At 38.7% G+C, this 25,083-nt stretch overlaps 1 pseudogene; it reads right to left on the bottom strand.

Moving 5' to 3' along the window:
* On the bottom strand, positions 1–23,780 carry LOC143888653 (pentatricopeptide repeat-containing protein At4g21065-like; annotated as a pseudogene).
* Between the last annotated feature and the right edge of the window lie 1,303 nt (positions 23,781–25,083).

A 25,083-nucleotide genomic window follows, 5' to 3' on the forward strand; every position in this document is an offset into this window, starting at 1 on the left:
GGAAATAGATGCCATTTGAGCGGAACTCAATATAGGAAATAGCTAAGTTGGGCATTTTTTTAGTTAACTTTTTAGCTCAAAATTGGAAGTTTTCATGTGTGAATTTTTCATGAAAATGGCAAAGCCATCCCTGTGGTGGACTTCAGATAGGTAAGCATGTGCGCATGTGGCATCACTCATATGTCTTCTCTCTCTTTGCATATCAATCTTACGAGATCAAATGGAGCTGTCCATCTTGGACGCGCTCAGATCGCTTAAAAGCCTTTGGTTGATGCATCCTCTGACGATAGTTTTCAGTCAAATCTTCGACCCGATCGTCGATCTGAATCATCTGACCATCGATCTGAGCACTCTTGTTTGCCCGATCATTGATCTGATCAATCCAATCAGATGCACTGCATCAATTTGTCCTTGGTTTTAATCTTCTTGTGGACGATATGTCAAGTACAAATTGCATGTTGAATGTTATTACCTTTGAACTGAAGGATAGAACTCCATGGGAGATAATGATGGACTAACCAAATAGAAATTCGAACTAATTTAAAAGTTTTTAAGTTCTTACCAAACCTGCACAGGAGTATCCGAAACTCTTTGATAAAGTGGGTATTTAGCATGTGCTCCTTGATATCAGAAAGAATCTGCTTGGTGAAGTAATCAAATTTCCAATCAACATTATTAATGAACTTTTTTCACAGATATCAGTTAAGGAACTTTGAGATGAACATGGGTCAAACCAAAAGCCAATACCATTTCCATCTCCAATAATGTGGCTTTGTTCCAATTTTGCAGTTTTCTTAAACCAAGACACCCTTCTGATTTTAGTCTGCAGACAGTTATTCCAATTGGTTTTATGGAATATTTGTTACTTGTTAAGTACCAGAACTTTAAAAAACTCTCAATTTCATCAATGACATTAGACTGGATAAGGCAGTTCTTAGGTATTCCAAACAACAAGCATATGATTGATGTTATGCTTTCTGACCTGTAACTTTCTGCTATATTTTGTTGAACCTTAGCTGAAAGTTGCTTAGCCCCAGCTACTACCAGTAATCCATACAAGAACAGGCCCCATTTCTAAAATGATGGAACCGATTCCGATCCCTCATGATTATCTCTCGTCTATATATTTGTGAAATAAGCTTTGTACTTTCATGGCAATCCTCGCATATGCGAAGATTTTTTATAATTCGAAAAGGTGCATTGGAATGGGAAGCGACAAGAGCAAAAGCAATGGCTATCTTTTCACTGTGGTAAGAAAGGACACACTCTTTCTCCTCCACATCTATGTCAAACAACACTTCGTGGGTGCTTGGTCTATGACCAGAGGCATGTAGTTTCCTTGAAATCTCATCAAGCATGGCATAAATCTCTCACGAATTTGGGTGTGTCTTATCTCCCATCATAAATTCATGTATGACCCCATCCATTTCAATCAAGCTAGAGCCAGCAGTTTTGTTAATATCCTTATCTTTCATCACTTTCCTTACCCTCCTTACATCATCCCATCTATTGATGTTTGCATAAATGTTAGACAAAAGCACATAATTCCCACTATTCTCTGGCTCTAACTGAATCAAATGAGTTAGTGCTTCCTCTCCTAACTCTAGATTACCATGAATTCTACATGCTCCAAGCAAAGACCTCCACAAAACTGCATTAGGCTTTATGGGCATTTTTCTAATGACTTCCTCCGCTTCCCGGAGCTGCCCAGCTTGACCGAGAAGATCAACTAGGCACGCATAATGCTCAATTTTCAGTTCGATCCCATAAAGCCCCTTCATAGTGTCGAAACATTGGCGTCCCTCGACCACCAATGCAACATGTGCACAAGCGCACATCACCACCAATAAGGTTACATCATCTATCCCAACGCCTTTAAGCTTCATTGTTTCGAAAAGGTGGAAAGCTCGTTGGCCAGATCCGTGAATTGCAAGTCCATGGATCATGGTGTTATAACATAGAGTGTCTCTTTGGGGCAATGTATCAAACACTTGGGTAGCCAAATCGATGCGCCCACATTTGGCATACATGTTGATCAAAGCTGTGCCCAAGAATCGATTTAGACTAAGCTCATTCCTCTTTATGTAAGTATGTGCCCATACACCTTGGCTAAGAACACCCAAATCAGCACAAGCACCAATCACACCCACAAGTGTTATTTCATTAGGCCTTATTTTTTAAAGTTAGATCTCAATAAATAGAAACAAAGCCTCAATGGATAAACTATTAGTGTTGGTAAATGACTAAATGCCACACTAGAGCCAATGCTACTTACATCACTAGAGCCAATGCTACTACGAGCATAAGCAGATATGATGGAGTTCCAAGCAGCTAAATCAGGTTTTAGAATTTGACTAAAGATATAACGAGCAAGGGCCAATTTGCCACATTTTGCGTAGAAATGGACTAATGAGGCTTGAACAAAGTGGTCAAAAGGGGGGTCTAGGAACTTTATCACCTGGGCATGGAGGGCTCGACCATGTTTGAACCATGGGTGGGACCCACATGCTTTGAAGAGAGATAGGTTTGTGAAAATATTGGGTTTGATTGTTTTTTCGCTAAGGATTCGAGAGTAGAGAGAGAATGCAAGGAGGGTATGGTTGTGTGTAGAAAGAGATGAGATGAGGGTGTTGAAGAGGAAAATGGTTGGGTGAGAGACTTGGTTTAAGATAGAGATGGAGTAGGTTAAGCCTAGGGTGGAGGATAAAGGGGGGAGTGAGGAAAAGTGGAGGATTCGGCTGAGATGAAAGGCGTGGAGGAGGAGGCCTGTGGTGATCATATGGGCGTGGATTTGCTTGAATATTTTTATGTTCTTGCATTTTTCTAAGAGCAATGAAAGTTTGGTTGATGATTGGATTTTGGGGCTTAATGTGCCAGCGGGTCGACCCGACCCACCCGCAAATTTGCGGGCAAGGGTCTGAGTTTTAGTGACCCGTCAAAAGTGACCCGCGGGTGACCCAACCCCCAAAAACACGGGTCGGGTCGGGTCGGGTCAACCCGCCAGTCATTTCTCTTTTTTAAGGATGGTGATTTTGTTATGCTAATCTAGTTACATGGCTTTTTTTTTCTCATGCAAAGGATGGTGATTTTGTGTTGCTAATCTATTTTTTTTAAGGGTTTGATGCCTGAATAGGTTATGGCTGGCACCATAGAATATAAATAGGTTGTGGCTGGCACCATAGGTTGATCCCAACCCTCCGATCTGAATGTTAGAGGGTTGATCACTTGATCCTAACCCTCTATAGATCGGAGGGTTAGGATCAACCTATTGAAATGATTTTTGGGGCACAACCTATTTAGGCTGTGGGCCATCTAATGGACGGTTTGGATCATCCCACGGTGCCGGCCATACCGCCCTCATCAAAATCCAGTGATAACATTTCCCAAAATAAACGACGGTTTGGATCATCCCACGGTGCCGGCCATACCGCCCTCATCAAAATCCAGTGATAGCATTTCCCAAAATAAACGACTGTTTGAATTTACGGGTGACCCGCGGGGAGACCCGCGCCTAGTCGCACTAGGCACTGGTCACCTAAATTCTGACCTACAAAAATGCGGGTCATTTCCTAACCCGACCCGTGTGACCCGCACCAGCATCACCCGCGGGTTGACCCGGCCCTGCCCACCCGTTTGCCAGGTCTATGCAGGGTTGATCTATCTGAGAGTCCAACTTCAAATATGCCGCTTATGGACATCCCCCTTAAGTTTTGGGTTATGAGTGCAAAAGTGATTCTGGAGTCAAAATTAGGTGCAACTTTGAGTCCCATACTTAGTTTTGAACTCAAAATAAGTTCTCCTGTGTGTTTTGGAATTTCATAATTGATTTCAAGTCCAAAACTGATCATTGAACTCAAAATTATGTGTTTTGGAATTTCATAATTGATTTCAAGTCCAAAACTGATTATTGAACTCAAAATTATGATAATTTTGGATTCAATAATCAGTTATGGACTAAAAAACAGAGCCTAATTATTACACTGAAAATTGTCTTTTAATTTAAAGCATAATAATCAGTTTTGTACTCAAAATCAAGGGGAATGATATTTCCCCCTAAAGAATATTTGAATAAACCTGCAACCTTACATCTGTGATAGATGTGGTTGCTATTTACATTAAGTAAATAATATTACAAGACAGTAATGCCCTTGAGTGAGGGCGATATTACAAGACTACCATAATCACAGAATTACAAACGCCATTACCCTCCCGCAATTTGAGCGGGATTAAAACAAACGGATTACAACAAACGGTCAAATTGGATCGTAAAAATGCAAAGCGTGATGAAGATAAGCCTTCGGTAAAGATATCAGCAATTTGATGCTCCATTGGTGTATATAAAACTTGAAGTTCACCTCGTGCAAGCTTTTTACGAACGAAATGACAATCAATATCCACATGTTTTGTCCTTGAGTGCATTATTGGATTTGCAACCAAGTAAGTTGCACCTATATTATCACAGTGCAGTGTGACTGGCTTTGGCAGGAAGATATCAAGTTCTCACAACAAAGATTTTATCCAACACGTATCTGCCACGGCACAGGCAATAGCTCGATATTCCGATTCAGTACTGTATCAAGAAACAGTTGTTTGCTTTTTAGCGGACCAAGATATAAGATTATTTCCAAGGAAAATACAAAGACCTGTAGTAGATCTTCTGGAATCAAGACAATTGGCCAAATTAAAATGCACGGAGATGAGTAATAGGTGATGAAGAAAAACAAATTCCGTAGCTTTTTGTGGCCTTTTAGATAACGCAATATCCTCTTTCCCTCCTGGAAATGATTTTCCCTTGGAGCATGCATAAATTGTGACACCAAGTTAACGGCATAAGATATATCAAGCCTTGTAAAGGTTAAATATTGTAGAGCACCGACCACACTCCTATATTCCTATATTCAGTTGGATCTATTATTAAGGCACTTGAAGCGTCAAACATGTCATTCTTTTGCGCTATAAGAGTTGAAACTGATTTGGAATTTTCCATTTTAACCCTTTCCAAAACATCAGTAGTATATTTTTCTTGGCATAGAAATAAACCATTGCTTGTTTTCTGAGGCTGAATTCCTAAAAAATAATGTGAATCACCCAAGTCAGACATTGCGAATTCTTGATTCAAAGACTGCATTATGGAGTCTAATAAGGCGTTGTTGGATGCCGTCAAAATAAGATCATCTACATATAGTAGAAGTACTGCCATATCAGAATCAGTTTGAAACGTAAACATTGAATTATCAGATTGACTACACTTAAAACCTTTTTCCTTGAGAAAATCTGTGAACCGTTGAAACCAAGCGCGCAGAGCCTGTTTTAAATCATAAAAGGCTCGTTTGAGTTTGCAAACATAATCAGGATAATCTGGATGCACAAAACCTTGTCGCTGTGACATATACACTTCTTCTTGTAATTTACCATGCAAAAAGGCATTTTTGACGTCAAGTTGACGTATAGACCATTTTCTTGATAAAGCAAGAGATAAAACAATACGAATTGTTGCAGGTTTAACTACTGGAGTAAATGTTTCATCATAGTCAAAACCTTGCCTTTGATTATAACCTCGAGCAACCAATCTGGCTTTGTAATGTTCAACACTTCCATCTGCATTAAATTTGATTTTGTAAACCCATTCTCAACCAATAGTATTCTTATGTTTCGGAAATGGTACAAGATCCCACGTATGATTCATTATACTCATTCGACATCGCCTCTCTCCACTTTGGGTTTTTTGAAGCAATTGTAAAACATGAAGGCTCTGTAAGTTTTTCTAATGAAAGTAAGGAAGGAAGTAAGCTGGGTTTGTGTATACCATCTCGACTACGAGTAACCATAGGGTGAGTAGATTGATTTTGAACATTTGAGGGAACGGTTGAGATTTGTTCAAGTGGGTGTGAAGGAGAGTCGTGACTTAGTAGTGGTTGAGATAAAAATAGGAGAATGAGGTGAACGTGAGCCTCTTGAAATTTGAAAATTTGAAGAATTTTCGTTTGAAGGATTTGAGGGAACGGTGATAATTGTTCAACTTGCGTTAAGTGGTGAGAGAAAGTAGGAGAATTTGGTGGACGTGAATTACTTGAAGATTTAAAATTCAACAAATTTTCGTTGGAAAGATATGAGGGAACGGTTTGGTTTTGGTTAGTGGGATGTGAAGGAGAAGTGTTCGGTAGTGCTGGAGAAATATTAGGAGATAAAGTGCAATGCGAGTTGGGTAGTTGAATTCGTGGGGAAACTTGAAGATGGTTGAGATAAAGAAGGAATACACGTAGTATATGGAGAACGTGTAGGTAGTTGAGAAAAAGTAGGAGTTTTAAGCGAAATTGAATTTTCATTTGAATTATTTGCTGTTGAAAAATTAGTTGGGTAGAGTCAGACTTGGTGTTGAAATTTGAAACACTATTACGTAGTGGAGTCCGTTGAGATCGAATAGGATTTGAATGAGGATTAGAATAATGATAAGAAGGAAGTGGAGAAAAGTTAGGAAGTAGGTGAGACGGGTTCTTGAAATTAGATTGTAAAGAGATATTATTATTCTTTGAAAAATTATTAAACGGAAATTCAGTTTCAAAGAATTTAACATGCCGAGAAATTATAACTTTATTGTTTCCTAAACTAAGGCATCTATATGCATGATAGTTGGAAGCATATCCAACAAACATACAAGGGAAAGAGCGATAGCTTACTAATTTCAGTAGCAGATTGATTAGGAAAACATAAACAGCTAAATACACATAAAAATCATAATTTGGAAATTTACGATGAAGTAAGAAATATGGAACTTGAAAATTCAAGGTTCTAGAAGGTAACATGTTGATGACATATACAGCAGTAAGTAACACCTTGACCCAAAAGCAAGAAGGTAAATTGGCCTGAAATAACATTGAACGAACCATGTTTAATAAGGAACGATGTTTACGTTCTGAAGCGCCATTTTGTTGAGGAGTGTAAGGAGAAGAAAGACGATATTGAATGGCGTTAGTATCAAGAAAATTTTGGAATTTTTTATTTACAAATTCACCACCACCATCACATTGCAAATATTTTATCCTATATTGTAGAACATTTTCAACAGTAGCTTTGAAATTTTGAAAACAATTAAAGACCTCAGATTTCTGACGTAAAGGAAATACCCAAGAAAAACGAGAATATTCATGTAAAAATAAGTCATAATATTTATAATTGGAGAAAGAATTTACAGGGGACATCCATACATCAGAATGAATAATTTCTAAAGGGAAAGAGGAACAGGAATTAGAGTTAGAAAATGGCAATCTAGTGCTTTTGCCAATTTCACAAGCTTGACACAAATTATTTATAACTTTTGTACATTTTTCTAAAAGAGCAGAACGACGGATATGGTTAAAGGATGGTTGACCAGGATGGCATAGTCGATTATGCCATATTGATTGTGAAACACGGACAACAGAGAGCGATTCTTCCTTCGCGGGATGAACTTGAGCAAGAGACGGAGGAAGTTCATATAATGAATCATGATTAGTGCAGTGAAGTAGAGGCTTCTTCGTCACCATATCCTTCACAAAAAAACCATTAGATGGTAAATTCAAAACAAACATTGTTATCCAAAGCAAATTTTTTAACAGATAAAAGGTTCTTTTTAATATGTGGAACAACTAAAATATCATTCATTTGAAAGGAATGATTATTAGTTGTTAAAGTCGAATTTCCAACATGAGAAATTGGGAACAAATTTCGATTACCAACATAAATACAATCAGATCCATAATATGGTGTTTTAGGAAGAATAGAACCTTCAGAGGGCGTCATATGTGAAGTTACTCCTGTATCGAGATACCAATTTTGGTTCGAATTATCATTAATGTTCATAGCGGCGAAAGATTTGGGAATCTGATAAGCAATATATGCTTGATTGAAACGATTTCGACATTCCAATGCAACATGATTTGGTTTTCCACATTTTTGACATACGTCAATTTTGGAAGGTGTAAGAGAGGGTCAGCCAAGTATTCCATCGGAATTTCGTTGTGGAAGTTGAGAATTAAAATTTCTGCGACCAGCACGACCACGACCATAGAATGGAATAAATTGGGATTGATTTCCACGCCCAGCACGACCACGACCACCGCTGCCACCCTGATAACTTCTACCACGATTTGAAAAGAAGACCTTGTCGATAGGTGGGGGGGGAAGGACGATGTTGAATTATACGATGTTCCTGAGCAAGAAGAATTGGATGGATTTGTTCAAATTTAGGAAGAGGAGGTCTAGAAGTAATGGCAGAAACAAAGCTAACATATTTCAGAGGGGAGTCCTCTAAGTTTGCTTGACTAAATCATTGTCATCCAATGGATGACGAGTTGCAGAAAGAGAATCAGAAATAGTTTTTATTTCTTGAAGAACTAAAGCCATGGATTTGTCTTCCTTTTTAAGTTCGTTAAAATCTATTTTCAATTGTAGATAACTTGTTGGCTTGGTCATGGAATATTTTTTCATTCTCGGTCCAAGTTTCACGGGCGGTGAAGGAATGATAAGGTTTAAGGATTTGTTTTAGAACATCAGTAGATAAGGTAGAGTTCAACCAAGAAACAACTCTCATCAATTGTATCCACCCCCTTTAACGTTTTTCTTTACCTTTGAAAGTTAACGAATAACATTAAAGGGGGGGATTTATCCGTCAGGGGGATATCATCTCCCAAAATATATTCTCATAATCGAAAATGAAATCAATTTTAAGAGCACACGTGGACACACATTTGTATCATGTAGACCCAGGCAGACCAGGTAGTCCTGGACCAATCGCGAACAAACAACCAATATATGAAAGATTAAATTTAACAAAAATCAAGGGAATTGATCACCCCTTTTCTTACTTTTGACAGCCCAGTAAGGCATTTCCCAAATCTTAGTTGGGGTGTGGCAAGTAAGGAAAAGCGGCCAATATATCATTTCCCAAAATCAAGCATTTAACTTTGGTTTTTTTTTTTGGGCAGGTAAGCTGGGGTTGAACCTCCGACATCTTAGTTTGGGAAGAGAGCCTTTGAGCCTTATAACAATTAAATTGTAGGCACTACTCCGGTTTAGCTTTGCCTGACAAATCATTAAATCATTACTTGATTGTTCTGCGAGGGTACAATCATCAAATCAAGGTGGTATCAGTATAAATGGACCCGATTTATGCTCCCAGGTATGATTGTTAGCATTTAATTCCAAAATGGCCTTTTGCAAAAGAAGTCTTTTATATTGACAACTTGCAAATAGATTTATCACATTTCAGTGATCACAAATCAAGTCAAGTCATAATTTTGGGAACAAAATGCCCGCTTATTGTTAGCGTTAGTGTCCTAAATGCCATTGTTAGAGTTAGCGTCCTAAATGCCATTGTTAGAGTTAGCGTCCTAAATGCCAGTACATTTCGTATATCTTGTCACATTAATATTAATAAAGGTTTAATTTCATGTGGAATGATTTATCACATGTCGTATATCTTGTGTCCTGAATATGTATGATTTGCTTGTTATTCGTCCTTAGGTAGCAAAGTAGAAATACCATGCTTAAGGATTCACAGATCACAGGGAGAAGGGAGAATTAATATCCCAGTTCTTTGCAGACCTTAAAGGTTCTTAGTTGGGGTTGAGATTTAACATCTCATCCTATACACAACCAGCACCAGTCTTGCTTACATGCACCTGTCGTGGAGTGGCTTATCTCAGTCACTTGGGTAGTGGACCCTAAACAAGAAGAGTAGGTGCGACGATATGATCGCGCACTGAATATGATCACATTAGAATAGCCTGTGGACAGGAGTTTGTAAGGCTATTCTACCAGACATGACCCTTTACATGTCCTTAGACCTAATGGGTTGTATTGGTTTGTGAGCTCGGCCTAGATTCTTGGTCTATCTAACCGTGGTCCTTCTATTGGTGAGCAAAGGGTAGTACTGGCGTCTAAGACAAATCCATGGGGCTAATAGGGATACCCGAAATGGAATTCTCTGCCCCTACTTAAGGGGATATCATCTACAGTTTCGATCAGAGCAATAGGCCTATAAAATAGCTTGGCCTAGTAGATTTGATAAATGGTATATCAAATATTTTATTAAAACATATTTTTCAAATAATTTTGCAAATGCATTTGCGGGCTCTAACTGCTTGACTCGAAGGTATACCACGAGTGGGTCTAAGGGGTAATAGTTGTCCACCCCCAAGGACCCAACTTAGTAGATGAGGAATAGAGAAAGGACTTGCACATATTAGATGTAATTATGGGTATAATGATTTGATTGTCATCTTCAGGATTATGTCTCGATGGAGGCTACTGATCTAATACGATTATAGTTGTTAATTACAGAGCAAAATCACAGTAGGGCCCATTATTGGGTTCTGCAGGATCGATCATGAGTCCCTGCAACGATCCCAATTACAACTCAAATAACCCATTTATATCCTTTGGATAAGGGTCCCACATTTACTAGATTGCACGGACGGACTAGATTCGTCGCATTTGTTGCAAGGGGAAAGATTTACATAGTTCTTTTGGTGTATACTCACCGTAGGACTCATTTAGAATGCCCAAAGAGTTAATTGCTAGCTAAGGGGTATTTTGAGAATTATAGAATATTATGGATGGAGCTTTTAACACATTGGATGGGAGAAAATAAGTTTTTGTAATTAGAAAATTTAAATAACAAGTGTGTATTTAGCTTATAGACTCATTTTACTAAAACAATCATAATTTTCTAACCATTGAACAAAATGAGTGTATAAGTACTCGTTTTCTAACAACTTTGAAATGGATACAACTTTGTAAGTTACAACTTGGATACAACTTTGTAAGTTACAACTTTTCCAGATTCAACCATCTAGTAGTCCAAAAAATGAAGTCGAAAATTGGCCAACAACATTATAGTGGGAAAGTGGAAAAAGAGCTAATGTAGAGAGATTTTAGGAGATTTTTTTTGGAATTTGATTTAAGGAAATTGGGAACGTTTTTCAAAGGAGAAAAAGTGTTTTCAGTTGGAAAAATGTTCTCCCCTCCTTGGGAGGACGTCGAAAACTTCTTCTCTTTTCTCTCTCTTCCAGTTCTTCTAGTGCTTTGCTTTCTAGTTCAATAATCTTTGAAAAACCAAAAGCTCCATCAAGAAAAATCAAATTTCTATCCAAGACTGCTCATATAGATCAGTATATATGTTTAAAGAAAAGTTCTTCAACTTCCCTTGCGCAATTTGAAGGAATCGATCGGTTTAACTTGCCAGCCCGCGACGATTGAATCGTTCATGGCCGTTGAGGAGTAGATCAAGCAGAGGCTGATAATAGGGTCAGTCAAAAAAGTATCTTATGTCTTATATTTTTATTTGTATCACCATCAGATCATCAAGATCATAGATTTCCGATTTAACGGGCAAAATTGACGAGAAATTTTTTTTCTACCCAATTTCTAGTTCTGTTGTGCGTGGCAATTTCGCTCGGGTTGTTACCCTTCCAAGTTTTGGATAAAAGAACCTCCGGTTAGATCAAAATTCTGAAATTTGGAACGAGTGGTACTTAAAATCAAGACCATGCAAAATGACGCGCCTTGAGGGAAAAAAGGTAAGAAAAAGTCTAAAAATGCATCAGAGGGTGGTTACCTTATGTCAAACATTTCACCTTATGATGGTTCCATTTCTACTATCGGGCAGCAGCAAGGCGACAAGGAATAGCAAGGGAGGAACCCTTCACCTCCGGTGATTCAATTGAATAAAAAGCTATCGGTCAACAGCAAGACTCCATTTCTTCTGTTAAACAAGCTGGCGTCAATAAGATAAATGGTAAGTGAAACCTTTCTTCCGTCCTACCTGTAAAGAAATTTTGTTTTTTTGTTCATTGTAGGAAATAAATCTTATTTTGTTTTTGTTCTGGTCGTAAGCAGGGTCAACTCGGTTAGACTCGGGGCCATCCTTTTATGGCTCGGGATCATACCGGTCAGACTCACAATCATCTCGGTCAGACTCACGGTCATCTCGGTAAATGTACCCGAGTCAAACCGAGATAACCCCGAAACAAACCGAGATAAGCGATTACACCAAGTTAACTCCAATTCAGACCGAGATGTCCTCTAGTCATACCGAAATACCATAGAGTCAGATCCGGACGACACTGATTTTGAACGAGATAACCCCGAGTTCGACCGAGATAAGTGATGACAGCAAGTTAGACCGAGATGACCCTGACCCAGACTAGGGTGAACCAGTTCAGCTGAGATGAGCATTGTTTCGAAGTCAGACAAGAATGCTGAAATGACCCTGAGTTTGACAGACTAGGGTGAACCAGTTCAGCTGAGATGAGCATTATTTCATTTACTCACAAGTGTACGTGGTTTTGAATTTATTTCATCAAGTTAATCTCTTACTTAGTTATTGGGGTTTGCTAGGGTACATCGCAAAAGGCATTGTGAGGAACATCTGCTGCATCAGAGAGCAGCTACATAGGCTCACTTTCCCAACAGATTTTGTCATCATTCATGAAGCTGCTCTCTCGTGCAACAAATATTCTGTGAGATGCCTTTTGCAATGGACCCTAGCAAATCCCCGTGGTCGCTGCCACAATCTCAGCCTGTGCATGAAGCTGCTCTCTCGTGCAACAAATATTCTGTGAGATGCCTTTTGCAATGGACCCTAGCAAATCCCCGTGGTCGCTGCCACAATCTCAGCCTGTGCTGCTGGGTAGTAGACACGACAATAACTCCCACGACCAATACAAAACGTCATCCTAATAAAACATTTGAACTATCTATATTTGCTTCTTCTCAGCCAACCAATGCTTAAAAAGCTTCTAATACATTTAAATTTACAGTCACATATCACTCCAAAAGTAAAGAGATTGTAAACAAACCATATTTGTGTTGGAAGATGATAAACAAACCGTATTTGTGTTAGAAAAAATAAAAGAGAAATAACTCTAGACGAATACACGTAGTCGTACATCCATAAATTTTGCCTCCAACCAAAATGAAGAAAAAAGGACTACCAGTGGTTCTATCTTTAATTTTTCATTATGAAACCCCTCAAAAAGGGACATGAATCCCTCCTGCCATTAAAGGGAAACAATTAGACTGTCAGAACATGCATGACATGGAATAGTTTATAATAGATTTTTCTTTTTGAACAAAGTCATTGGAAATGATATCGGCAGAACCATATTTTGATATTTTCACTAACATATCTTGTCTTTTAGTGTTTAAAAAGCTGTTAAAAGGTTATTAAAGGAGGACAGCTGGGTTTGTGCAAATATCAAAATAAGGTTGTGCTGATAACATTTCCTTAATGGCAATATCTTATTTCTTCTTCAAAAAATATGTGTATGCTCAAGTCTAAGATGAAGAAGAAACTCTCACGACATGAAGTCTCTCTGAGCATCACCATTGTCGAGTTGTGAGTATCAAGGTGGGTGACAATATCGGTTCTTCCGTTCTAATAGGATTACTTACTCAGAGTCTCTCTCCATTGCATGTAAAAAATGAGTTTAGAGGGAAAAAAAAAAGGAAAGAACAAAATATTTAAAGAATCTATCTTTGGATGTCTCTTCATTGCATGTAAAAAATAAATTGAGAGGAGAAAGAAACTCTCACGTCATGAAGTCTCTCTGAGCATCACCATTGGCGAGTTGTAAGTATCAAAACAAGGTGGGTGACAATATCAGTTCTGCCATTCTAATAGGATTACTTACCCAGAGTCTCTCCATTGCATGAAAAAAATGAATTAGAGAGGGAAAAAACAAGGAAAGAATAAAATATTTAAAGAATCTCTCTTTGCTTCCCCTCTCGACTAATCAATAAATCCATTGAAATGCTGCTCGTTGTAGATGCAAAAATTACAACAATGGATTTCAGATAGAGCCAAAAAGATAAAAAGTATCAAAAATAAAAGAGTGAAAGTACTTACATAATAAACAAATGAAAGGAAGATACTTACAGTGATTCTCTCGTCTAAGTCTTCTCGCGTGCCATTCAAAGGGAAAGAGTGAGGCTGTCAGAGCATGACCTAGCATATGGCTTGTCATTGATTTCTCTTTAAATGGCCATAAAAAGCTAGATCATGCTGGCAGCTTCACTTGTTCCCTTTAGCACAAGTCTTGAAAAGATAGGTCAACCATCCAAATGAAGTAATAAAAGAGAAACTCACACATAACCTATGCTCAAGTAAAAATCATAAACCCTCATCCTAGAAAAACTAGAATAAAATGTAGTAATGCGGTAATGCCCTAGTTAATAGGCAGGAGAACACTTCTTTTCCATGCATTTACGAGCTAAGATTTTTTATTAAATCTTTCTAATATAGTAAAAGTAACCATAGAGAGAAAAGAAAAAAGAAGAGGAAATGCAAGTTTTCATTTCATGGGTTTTGTTCATTTCATGGGTTTTGAAGCTAGAGTGCAACTTTTACTTTCTCGGCATAAAAAGCAAATGAAGGAAGAGCAAGAGGACGAGAAAATCAGGGAGACTTCTAACCTAAAGAAGACTTCATGAAGCTTAGTGCAACTTGCACTACGAAATAGGAAGATGAATAATTCATATGAATAAGTTAAGTGCCAGGCAAGTGAGATAGAGAAAACACTATTACTGCATTAAAAATGGAAAGAGAAAAATTAAGGAAATCTAAGTGCAAGAAACCCACCTAAAACTGAAAATTGAGAATATAAAACATAAAGATACACTTCGAAATGAGACTCAAAATGGCAAGAAAGAGAAACCTTGGGGTGTAACAACATCCTCCAAAAATAAGGAAGAGATTGAAATGATTTTTGAAGGAAAAAAGATTTTCAATCATAAAAAAGAAGAATATGGGTTAAAAAAAAAGAAATAATTAAACAAAAAACAAAGAACAAACCAGAACCCGAAAATAAGTTTGGTATGGACTCAATGGATAGAACATGCACATGAGGATTGTTATTTATAGACACTTTGAGGAAAAGTGAGGTGAGGAGATACAACAAGTATGGGTTTGAACTTTGAAGGTAGGTTCTTCACTTCTTAGTAGCAAGAGAGAGAAAATCAGTGTCTTGAGAGAAAAAGATCCTAGAAACAAGTGTAACATAGGTTCATAGGTTTCAGGCATAGGTTGTGCTGGCAGGGCGGCACGGCAGGAGAGAGTGGGGGGGCACCATTAGGAGATAGATAGTGACCGTACAAAGAGCTCTCCTTTATTTTGGCAGAGAACAGAGAGCAATTATTGGATTGAAATTTTGATAATATCGATGCTAAAGATTAGCTGTTGAGAGTGATTTAATAGCCGTTGAGAGAAATCCAGATGAGGAGAAAGAGATTGAAGGCAATTTAATGCCTCAAAAAGCATTCCCTTCTCCCAAAGTTCTGACTGGGTTAGCTTCATTAGTCTGTTAAGGAGACACGTGATCGGTGTAAGGCAGTTTAGAGTTACCCGTAAGATATTGCAGATAGCAACAAATTTATACCAAAACATAAGTTAGGAACACAAAGATACCTATAAGGTAAAGAGAGGGACCTGGGTCAACCATATATTTAGAAAAAGTAGATCCAAATCTATGACAAGCAGATGGATTCTTTACCTAGCAAAAAAAAAAAAAGCAGATGGATTCCTTCAATTCACATGGAATAACATTAAACAACGTTAACGTGTATCAAGCATCTTATATGGTTTGTAAGGACTCCAGGTATCCATACAAGTTATGTGGACTCATTTAATTTAAGGAAATGTTATCAACACTACTGTATTTTGATGAGGGCACTCCTCATTTTATTAAAAGTACGGTGTGACCTGCACCGTAGGATGATCCAAACCGTTCATTAGTTGGGCCACAGCCTAAATAGGTTTGGCCCCAAAAATTATTTCCATAGGTTGATCCTAACCCTCCGATCTGAATGTTAGAGGGTTGATCCTAACCCTCTATAGATCGGAGGGTTAGTATCAACCTATGGAAATTAGTTTCGGGGCACAACCTATTTAGGCTGTGGCCCATCTAATGGACGGTTTAGATCATTCTATGGCGCAGGCTATACCGTACTTTTAATAAAGTGAGGACTGCCGTCACCAAAATAGTGTTGATATTTAGTAGTGTTGATAACCTACTAGTAGTGTTGATAACATTTCCCTTAATTTATATGTAAGCTCCTTCAATTCTAATGCACCGGAAAAATATAAAAAAAAGGTGGAGGTAAGTGAAGAACATAAAGTAAGGGAAATCCTTTCAGCTTTCTGACGCATTCAACAATGACCTTATAGTTTCAAAGTCATCAACTACACCCCTGACTTTTCTATAGGTTTTTTTAATGTGACGGAGTGGACGAAAATGAGAAAATGTCTCTAATGCCCACCATCTTAATGAAAATGTCTTCTTCTACACCCAAAAATTAGGGCTTTTACAGCTGAAGGAAAGCCTCGTCGGAATCCTTCTCCCTTTGGACATCTTGACTCTTCGACTTGTATTCTCTATACTCTGAAACCCTCTTCCTTCTTCTTAAGTTGAAGAGTTTAGAAACCATCTCCCTTCTTCTCCAAATTAGCAGAACCCTAGATCAAATAACAAAATCCCCACATCAGCCCTTTCTTCTTCTTCCTTTCTTCAAGAATTTCAAAGCCCTAACTCGACTTCTTCACAGAAACTGATGATGCAGATGGAAACTGCAAAGAACATACGGTGTGGAAGAAGTTTCCTATTCTTAACTTCTATTATCGTCACTTAATTTGTAGCCTTTTTTGTATCAAATCTCATCTGTTTGGCATGAATTTGGTATTTATTATAAAGGTTTTTCAATTACCTATCTAACGAGCCCAAAATTAGGCGATTTGGATGTGATTTAACTAAGTCATGGGCATTTTACGGATATGGTATATGCCTATTACGGGATTACTATTTTAGGTAAGTTTGAACTTTCATTTAGTTTACCTTAGATTAAATGAATGGTTGAGATTTATTGCTTTGGCCTTAAGTTAGCTCTAGGGCTCCTTTTCTTATAAATAATTAACATCAAAGCAATGGAAGTGACTTTTCTTGAATTATTGACTAGAAATTTGCCTTTAGGCTTTTGGGTTCTTTGTGAACTTTTCTGTGAATTTTCTTTGGCTTGATCTCTTAATGTTTTACTAATGATCTAAGCACGTATTGATGGTGGTTTGCTTCACTCCCTACCATTGTTTGTTTGAGTTTTGAAATATATTTGGGGAAATCTCATGTTTAACTAGATTTGCCGAATTATTTCCAACCTCATCTGAGTTTGATTCACTTCTCATCCTATGGTTTCGCTGCAATCGCTTCTGGGATTGCATCGGAAACTCTCCATGTTCAAACCCCCTTCAAATTTTTACTACAAACCCTAGATTTGAAAGTCCCCGGATCACCCCCATCTTCTTCTCTTTTAAAAACCCTTGAACCCTTCTCCCTTAAACCCTAATATCTCTATTTTTACACTTGATTCAACCTTCAAATAAGAAAATTCCTTCTTCTCTTCACATAAGAGATGAAGGGAAATGGATGGATTGGAGGGAGATTGTGATGGAATCGGTGAGGGACTTGGTGGTAGCAGTCGGAATGGGAGAAGATGGTGGTGGCTAGAGCTTGGAACCGGCCGTGGGGGTAGCAATGGAGAAAAGAGGGTTGGATTTGGAGGTTGGAGAGGATGACCGGCGGGTTTGGAGATGGTGGCCGTGGTGGACGGCGCCAGCCAAGCCTCCTTTTTCTCTTTCCTTTTCTTTTAGCTTTCTCAAAAACCCTAACAGACGTCCTCTTCCCAAAACGTGAGAAGCCCCTCTGCCAGAAACGGAGATGGAGACGACGATGGTGGCCGGAGACGGCGACGGCTAGATATGGCGATGTCGCCGGCAGCAAATCCAGTGGTGGAAGGAAAAGGCGTAACTCAAATCCCTCTTCAAATGTCTTAAACCGGTGAGAAGGGTATTTCTGTCCTCAAAATGTTATCCTAGGTTAGTTTGAGTCAGTCTTTTAGGTTAAAGTGACAGACCGTCAACAGAGGGGGTCTACCTTATACACATTGAAAAGTCAGGGGGTGTAGTTGATGACTTTCAAACTATAGGGTCATCTTTGAATGTGTCAGAAAGTTGAGGGGTGTAAGTGTATTTTTCCCTAAAAAACACATTAGGACAATGACACGTTAATTGTCAAACTTACCGTGGTCACCCATTGGGAATCAGAGGGATTTTAGAGATAGTTCTATGATCTCGGTTAGTTTCCTTTCTTTTCTTCATGTTCCTAGGAGTGCCAATGATCTAGCAAATAGGTTGGCAAAATATGGGGCATTGAGGGGGTTATTTTACTAAAGGAAGGTTATCCCCTTCCGGCAAGATTGTTGTGCACAGCGAAAAGTAGAATCGCATAGAACTTTAAAACTTATTTTCGGTCTTGCTTTTGCTCAAGATTCTAGAGTCTAAATTAGTTATTATTGTTAATTAAACATCAGTAAATACCTCTTTGAAGAATAAATCAAGGAACCACGCTGCTTGATCTACTCCTTGAACGGTTGTGATTGTTCTAAATGCTGCGAATCCCTCAAGTTGAACCGATGGATTCTTTTCTTTGCACCATCAATTGTGGATGTGAATAACACTTATTCACTTCAACAAGGTTTGATCTAATCAGTACCTTTGTTGTAGAGATCAGAGAATTAAATTGGAAGCCTTTCTCTTTGAAACTATGGTGTGAATTCCAACAATTGTAAAAAGATGGAGGGAGACAGAGAGAATGGAAACCAATTTTCCAAAGGGGAAGAAGAGGGGGACTAATTTTGGAGATCAATTACCTTTGGAATTCATTCGACCCTTTATGATTTATAAAAGACAGAGTTTGGTTTGATCTTCTCCTTATTTCTCTCTCCCAATTCCTATCCAATTGAGAAACCAAGTTGTTTTGAGACTCCTCGAATGAATGGGACTCTCCCAAACGTCCAAGGCTTTATGGGATGTTAGCACAAGGGTTCAACAAGTACTCCTAGTTATTTGTTTTGATGATTAACAAACTCAATTTGTCATGTAATGATTATTTGGACTAATGTTCTTTGATGGTTAAGTGAATGTTAGTCAAGTCCATGTACTCTCAAGGTTGCACATCAAAGGGTAAACCATTCAAGTACATGACAATTCAAAGGCATGAAGAAGGCAAGAACAAAGCAAGGGCAAAGCAAGATCAAGACAAGACCAAGAACCGACAAAGGCAATAACAAGTGCAAGCTCAAAGGACGGTGATCACTCCAAGGACCAAAGTCATGCACAAGAAAATCAATGGAGTTAATTGAAGCTAAGACAAAGAATCATCAAAGTGCCATCAAGTTGAAGAACCAGCTCTACTTAGATTGTATTTGGTCTATCATGTGTATCCCATTTTAAAAGCACAAAAAGAGAGCTAAAATCAACCTAAAATGAACCTAATTGGACAAATGAATGACCATGGTGGTGTCCTCACATATTTGGACCCATATGGCATTCCAATCAACATGTTAGAAGTGAATTCCGAAGGCCCAAAACAAACAGCACACAAAAAAGATAATATGCTGTCCAGAAAGCCTTCACGGAATTCCTTGGATCCCTACGGAATTCCGTAATATGTTCTGGTCGAAAAAAAATAATATGTGTAACGGTCACTAAGGAATTATGAGCGATGCTTCCGTAACTACGGCCATATTTCACTTTAATCTATATATATATATGGGTCTCTAGGCTTTCAAAAGACTTCCTCAAGGACTCATACATTATACCTTAAGTACCTACAAAGCCTTGAGTCATTCTAAGACTCATAATCACACTCTCATCTTCTCTCTTGTTCCTTTAATATTGGAATACCACTGAGAGACCTTAAGATCTTTTTGTTCTTATCTTTTCAGAGTGAAAGTGATTGTTCTATACATTGTAATCAGCCTACTAAGAAGCAAGTGAGCTACATCCCTCTCTTCTTCATTGTATTTGGCGAAAGGGGCACCTTATTTAAGCCCTTGGAGTGTTTGTGCTCGGAATATTTTTAGCGAAAGGGACGCCGTATTTAAGTTCCTTGGAGTGTTGGTGCTCGTTGTAATCGGCCGGGTTGGCAAAGAAGATTACTAGTGGATTCCTCAAGAGATCAACTTGGGAAGAGTAGAGTAGGTCTTGGGTTTAATACCGAACCACTTAAAAATCTTGTGTCAAGCTTATCATTGTCTCTTTTCTTCTTCACTTGTGGTAAGTGCATCACCTCTTAACTCTAAAACTAGTTCATCTTCTTAATCAATTTAAAACAAGTAGAAGAAAGTTTTACAAAGTTTCTTAAAATTTTAAAAGACACCCAATTCACCCCCCTCTTGGGTAGGGCTGCAAATGAACCGAGTCGAGCCGAGCTTTGGGGTGTTCGGGCTCTGCGCGTTTAGTTTTTATGAAGGCTCGTGTTCGGCTCGGCTCGGCTCGTGAAATATTCGAGAAAGCTCGGCCCGGGCTCGGCTCGGCTCGTCTCAAGAAGACAAGAATGATAAAAACATACATTTTGTGGGATTTGAACCCAAGCCCCCTCTAAATCCAGCGCCTTAGCCACTCGGCCAAACTTTCATTTGTGATAAACAACCCACATTCTTTTATTTTATATATAAAAACAAACATATTCCAAGCTTTAAAGCTTGGCTCGGCTCTTTATGAACCGAGCCTAAAAAGCTCGCGAGCTTTTCCGAGCCGAACTATACAAAGCTCAAGTTCGGCTAGTTTATTTGGCGAGCCTCATTTTTGGGCTCGGGTTCGGCTCGTTTAGTAAACGAACGAGCCTGAGCCGAGCTTTTAACGAGCCGAACCCAAACATGTTCACGAGCCGGCTCGGTTCATTTGCAGCCCTACTCTTGGGTTGCTAAGTGGAATTTCAGGGAAGGTCCAGATCAGATTGGCAGAAGTGTGGTTGAGTCATTCTCCTGCCCATTGTGTCCTTATCCAATAAGTGTTCGAGTTTGCAATGAACTGCTCAAAGTCTAGAAGCTTCATATGTGCAATTCCTATCCAAAGAGGAGTTGTAGTGCAACTTTAACTCCTTGAGCTATTGGGAAACATTTTCCCTGGCTCTCTTATCTGTTTTGGGAGTGTGGTGGGCCCCACCAACCTTACCCAAAGTGTAGGACTATTCCAATTCCCTATTCCGTTCCAATTTCACTCCTCTTGCAAAACCGGTTTGGGAATAACTATCCACATTTGGATTTCACATTATTATACTTGTTATTAATTACATTAATAATATATAATAATGTATAATAAATGAATAATCAATTAACAATTAATTATCCACTTAATTAATTAATAACTCGCATCCAATGGGAGTTATACAGCTACAATTTTGTTCTTGAAAAATTCTGTTACAGTCTCTTGTTACTTACCTAACAAAGACATGTATATATACATATACATATACACATATATATATATATATATATATGTATATACTTAATAATTAAATATTCATATTAATCTAACGGATCGTATCTGTCCGTGCAATTACATAAACTGAGGAACCTTAATCTGTTTGGATGTTACCGGGTCATTCGAGTTATGAGTGGGATCGTCGTAGGGATCCAACGGTCGATCCTGTAAAAACATATGGTGGGCCCCACTGCGTTCTCACTCTTTGTTAAAACTACACTCGCATTAGGTCAGTGGCCTCCATCGAGACGTAAGCCTGAAAATAACCGTGAGATCATCTTACCCCTAATCAGATGTTGTATGTGCAAGTCTTTTCTTCTTGACTACATCTACTGAGTTGAGTCATACGGGGGTGGACACCTCTTACCCCTTGGCCCACTCTTGGTATACATTTTGGTCAAGCAGTGTTCGGCCTCCAAATGCATTTGTAAAATCCTTTGAAAACATTTCAATGTTTCATAAAACTTTCCGGTAAACCTTTTATCAAGTACTCTTGGCCAGGCTATTTAATAGGCCTACCGCTCTGACAAAATTGTAGATGTCAATCCCTAAATTTTAGGGCAAAAAATCCCATGTTGAGTATCACTATTGGTCTCGAGGGTTTGCTATAGAATATACCTCTATCCAAATGTGACTCTATGCTATAATCACTATGAGATAGACTAAGACCCTAGAACGGGCCGACAGACCAATAAGATCCATCAGTTTTATGGACATGTGAAGGGTCCTGTCAGGAAGAACAACTTTACACTCTCTTGTCCACAAGTTGTTCTTTGTTTGATCTGGTTTGGTTACGCGATCCAATTGTTGCACCCACTCTTCTTACTTAGGGTCCACTACCCAGATGAACAAAATAAGTCACCTCACGACACGTGCATGTAGGCAAGACTGGTGCTGGTTGTATACAGAAAGAGATGTCTAGTCTCTTTCCCAACTAGGAACTATTAGGCTTGCAATGAACCGAGATGTCAAATCTCTTTGCTCCCTTGGATCTGTGAATCCTTTGAGCATGGCATTTTAACTATGCTACCTAAGGACGAACATGTGTCATAAAACAAGCACATCACACACATTCATAAATATAATTACCCATTTATGTCATGAAATAAATCTTTATTGATTACTAAATGTCATTCTACTGGCTTTTTAGCGCATATACTCTAACAATCTTCCACTTGCCCTCAAAGCCAGTCATGCATGTATCTAAGACCCATTCCCTTCAGATGCTTATCAAAAACCTTTCGACTAAGGGTTTTGGTCAAGGATCTGCCACGTTATCCACTGAAGCTACTTTAGCTATGGCTACATCCCCTTTGTCGATAATTTCTCGTATCACATGATATTTTCGAAGGACGTGCTTTGACTTTTGATGAGACCTTGGTTCGTTTGCTTGAGCGATCGTCCACTGCTATTACAATAAAGCGTAATAGGTCTCTCAACAGAGGACACAACTCCAAGTTTGTCTATCAACTTTCGCAGCCATACCGCCTCCTTGGCCACATCATTCACAGCGAAGTTTTTTGCCTCAGTCATGGAGTCCGTCATGGTGTCTTGCTTGCAACTCCTCCATGAAACTGCTACATTAGCTAAGGTGAAGACAAATTCCAATGAGGATTTCATGTCGTCAACATCTGATCGAAAATCCGCATCGGTATATTCAGAAACGACTAATTCATCTCATCCATATACTAAACAGTAATGTTTAGTTCTTCTGAGGCACTTAAAAATATGCTTGACATCCGTCCAATGCTTTGGACCTGGGTTTGATTGATATCTATTAACCACGCTTACAGAGAAATAAATATATGGCCTTGTGCTTATCATGGCATACATCAAGCTTCCCACTGCCGAGGCGTAGGGAACCCTGTTCATTTCTTTCTTCTCTTCAGATGTCTTAAGAGACATATTCTTAGAGAGTTTGATTCCATGCCTATAGGGTATTAACTCTTTCTTGGAATCCGCTATATGATACTTGGCCAATATCTTATCTATGTAAGCTTTCTGTGATAGTCGAAGTGTCCTATTCCTACGGTCTCTAAACAATTTAAAGCCTAGGATATAAGACGCTTCACCCAAATCCTTCACAGCAAATGTGCTAGAAAGCCATACTTTTTGTATTAGACAACATTCCAGCATCATTCCCAATGAGTAGAATGTCATCTACATAGAAAACAAGAAATGTCACATCACTCCCACTGACCTTTTTGTAAACAAAAGCCTCATCTACGTTTTGAGTATAGCCAAGCTCTTTGACTGCTTGATCAAAACGAAGATTCCAACTGCATGATGCTTGCTTTAATCCGTAAATGGATCTTTACAACTTGCACACTTTCTGGTTTCCTTCTACGGCAGCTTTAAAACCTTTTGGCTGGATCATATTGATATCCTCTTGAATGTTTCCATTCAAGAAATCGGTTTTAACATCCATCTGTCAAATCTCGTAGTCATAGAGTGCTAAGATAGCTAACAAAATCCTTAAAGGCTTTAGCATGGCTACCAATGAGAAGGTTTTCTCATAGTCAATTGCAGCCTTTTGACTATATCACCTCGGCACTAACCGTAAAGAATTCAATGAGATCTCTGCTTGATCCTACAGGGATATTCCAGCAATAAGCGAGGAAATTGTGCTACACAAACTCTTGCTAATAGCAACGCCAATACTTAGAAAGGCAAAGGCTTAGGAGGATGAAATGTGAGTAGGTCGTAGGTCCTGAAAATCAAGGAAGAGGTGACGCAACAGCTCGAGGTGGGACTCTTGCAAGTCACTAAATATCTCAAATGGTTGGCCAATATAGTCCTAGTGCCCAAAAAGGATGGAAAAGCACAAATGTACATAGATATTAGGGATCTTTATAAAGGAAGTCCCAATGAGGATTTTGCTCCACCACATATAGATGAGACCATTGGGCATGCATCGCTATCTTACATGGATGGGTTCTCGAGATATAACAAATTAAAACAGCCTAAGAGGACATGATCAAGACATCATTTATCACACAATGGGGGACACATTATTATTGGGTAATGCCATTCAGACTAAAAAAACACAAGGGCTACATACTACAGAGTTTCCACCACCCTGCTACATGATATGATTCACAAAGATGTGGAGGCTTATGTGGATGATATGATAATTAAGGCAAAAACAAGAGAAGGACACATTGAGGCATTAAGAAAATCTTTCTGGAGGATCTTAAACTACCAACGCCGCCTTAACCCAAGCAAATGTGTGTTTGGAGTTACATCAGGAAAATTGTTAGGTTTCTGGTTAGCCAAAGGGGCATTGAAGTGGACCCTCATAAGTTAAAAGCAATGACACTACCGAAAACAGAGAAGGAGATTGAGGTTTCATGGCAAGAATCCAATTTTTAGTCGTTTTATAGCTCGGTTGACCGCGGCATGTTACCCCATCTTCAAGCTCCTAAAAAAATATGCTTCCAATGAATGGAACAAAGAATTCCATCAAGCATTCGAAAAGATAAAACATTGTCTAGTCACACAACATGTATTGGCACCCTCAAATCTGGTAAGGCTTTACTGCTCTACCTTTAGGTAACCGACACGGCAATGGGTTGTATGCTGGCTCAAAACAATCCCTCCAATTAATACGAAAGATTCGTATACTACCTCAGGAAGAAGATGTTGGACTCTGAGCAAAATTATTCTCTGTTAGAGAAAACATGCTTGGCCATAATTTGGGCACTCAAAGACTCTAGCACAACATATTATCT

Source organism: Tasmannia lanceolata, unplaced genomic scaffold (assembly GCF_043159265.1).
Source record: "Tasmannia lanceolata isolate RefF3 unplaced genomic scaffold, GAP_Taslan_0.1 ptg000012l, whole genome shotgun sequence".
Lineage (NCBI taxonomy): Eukaryota > Viridiplantae > Streptophyta > Magnoliopsida > Canellales > Winteraceae > Tasmannia > Tasmannia lanceolata.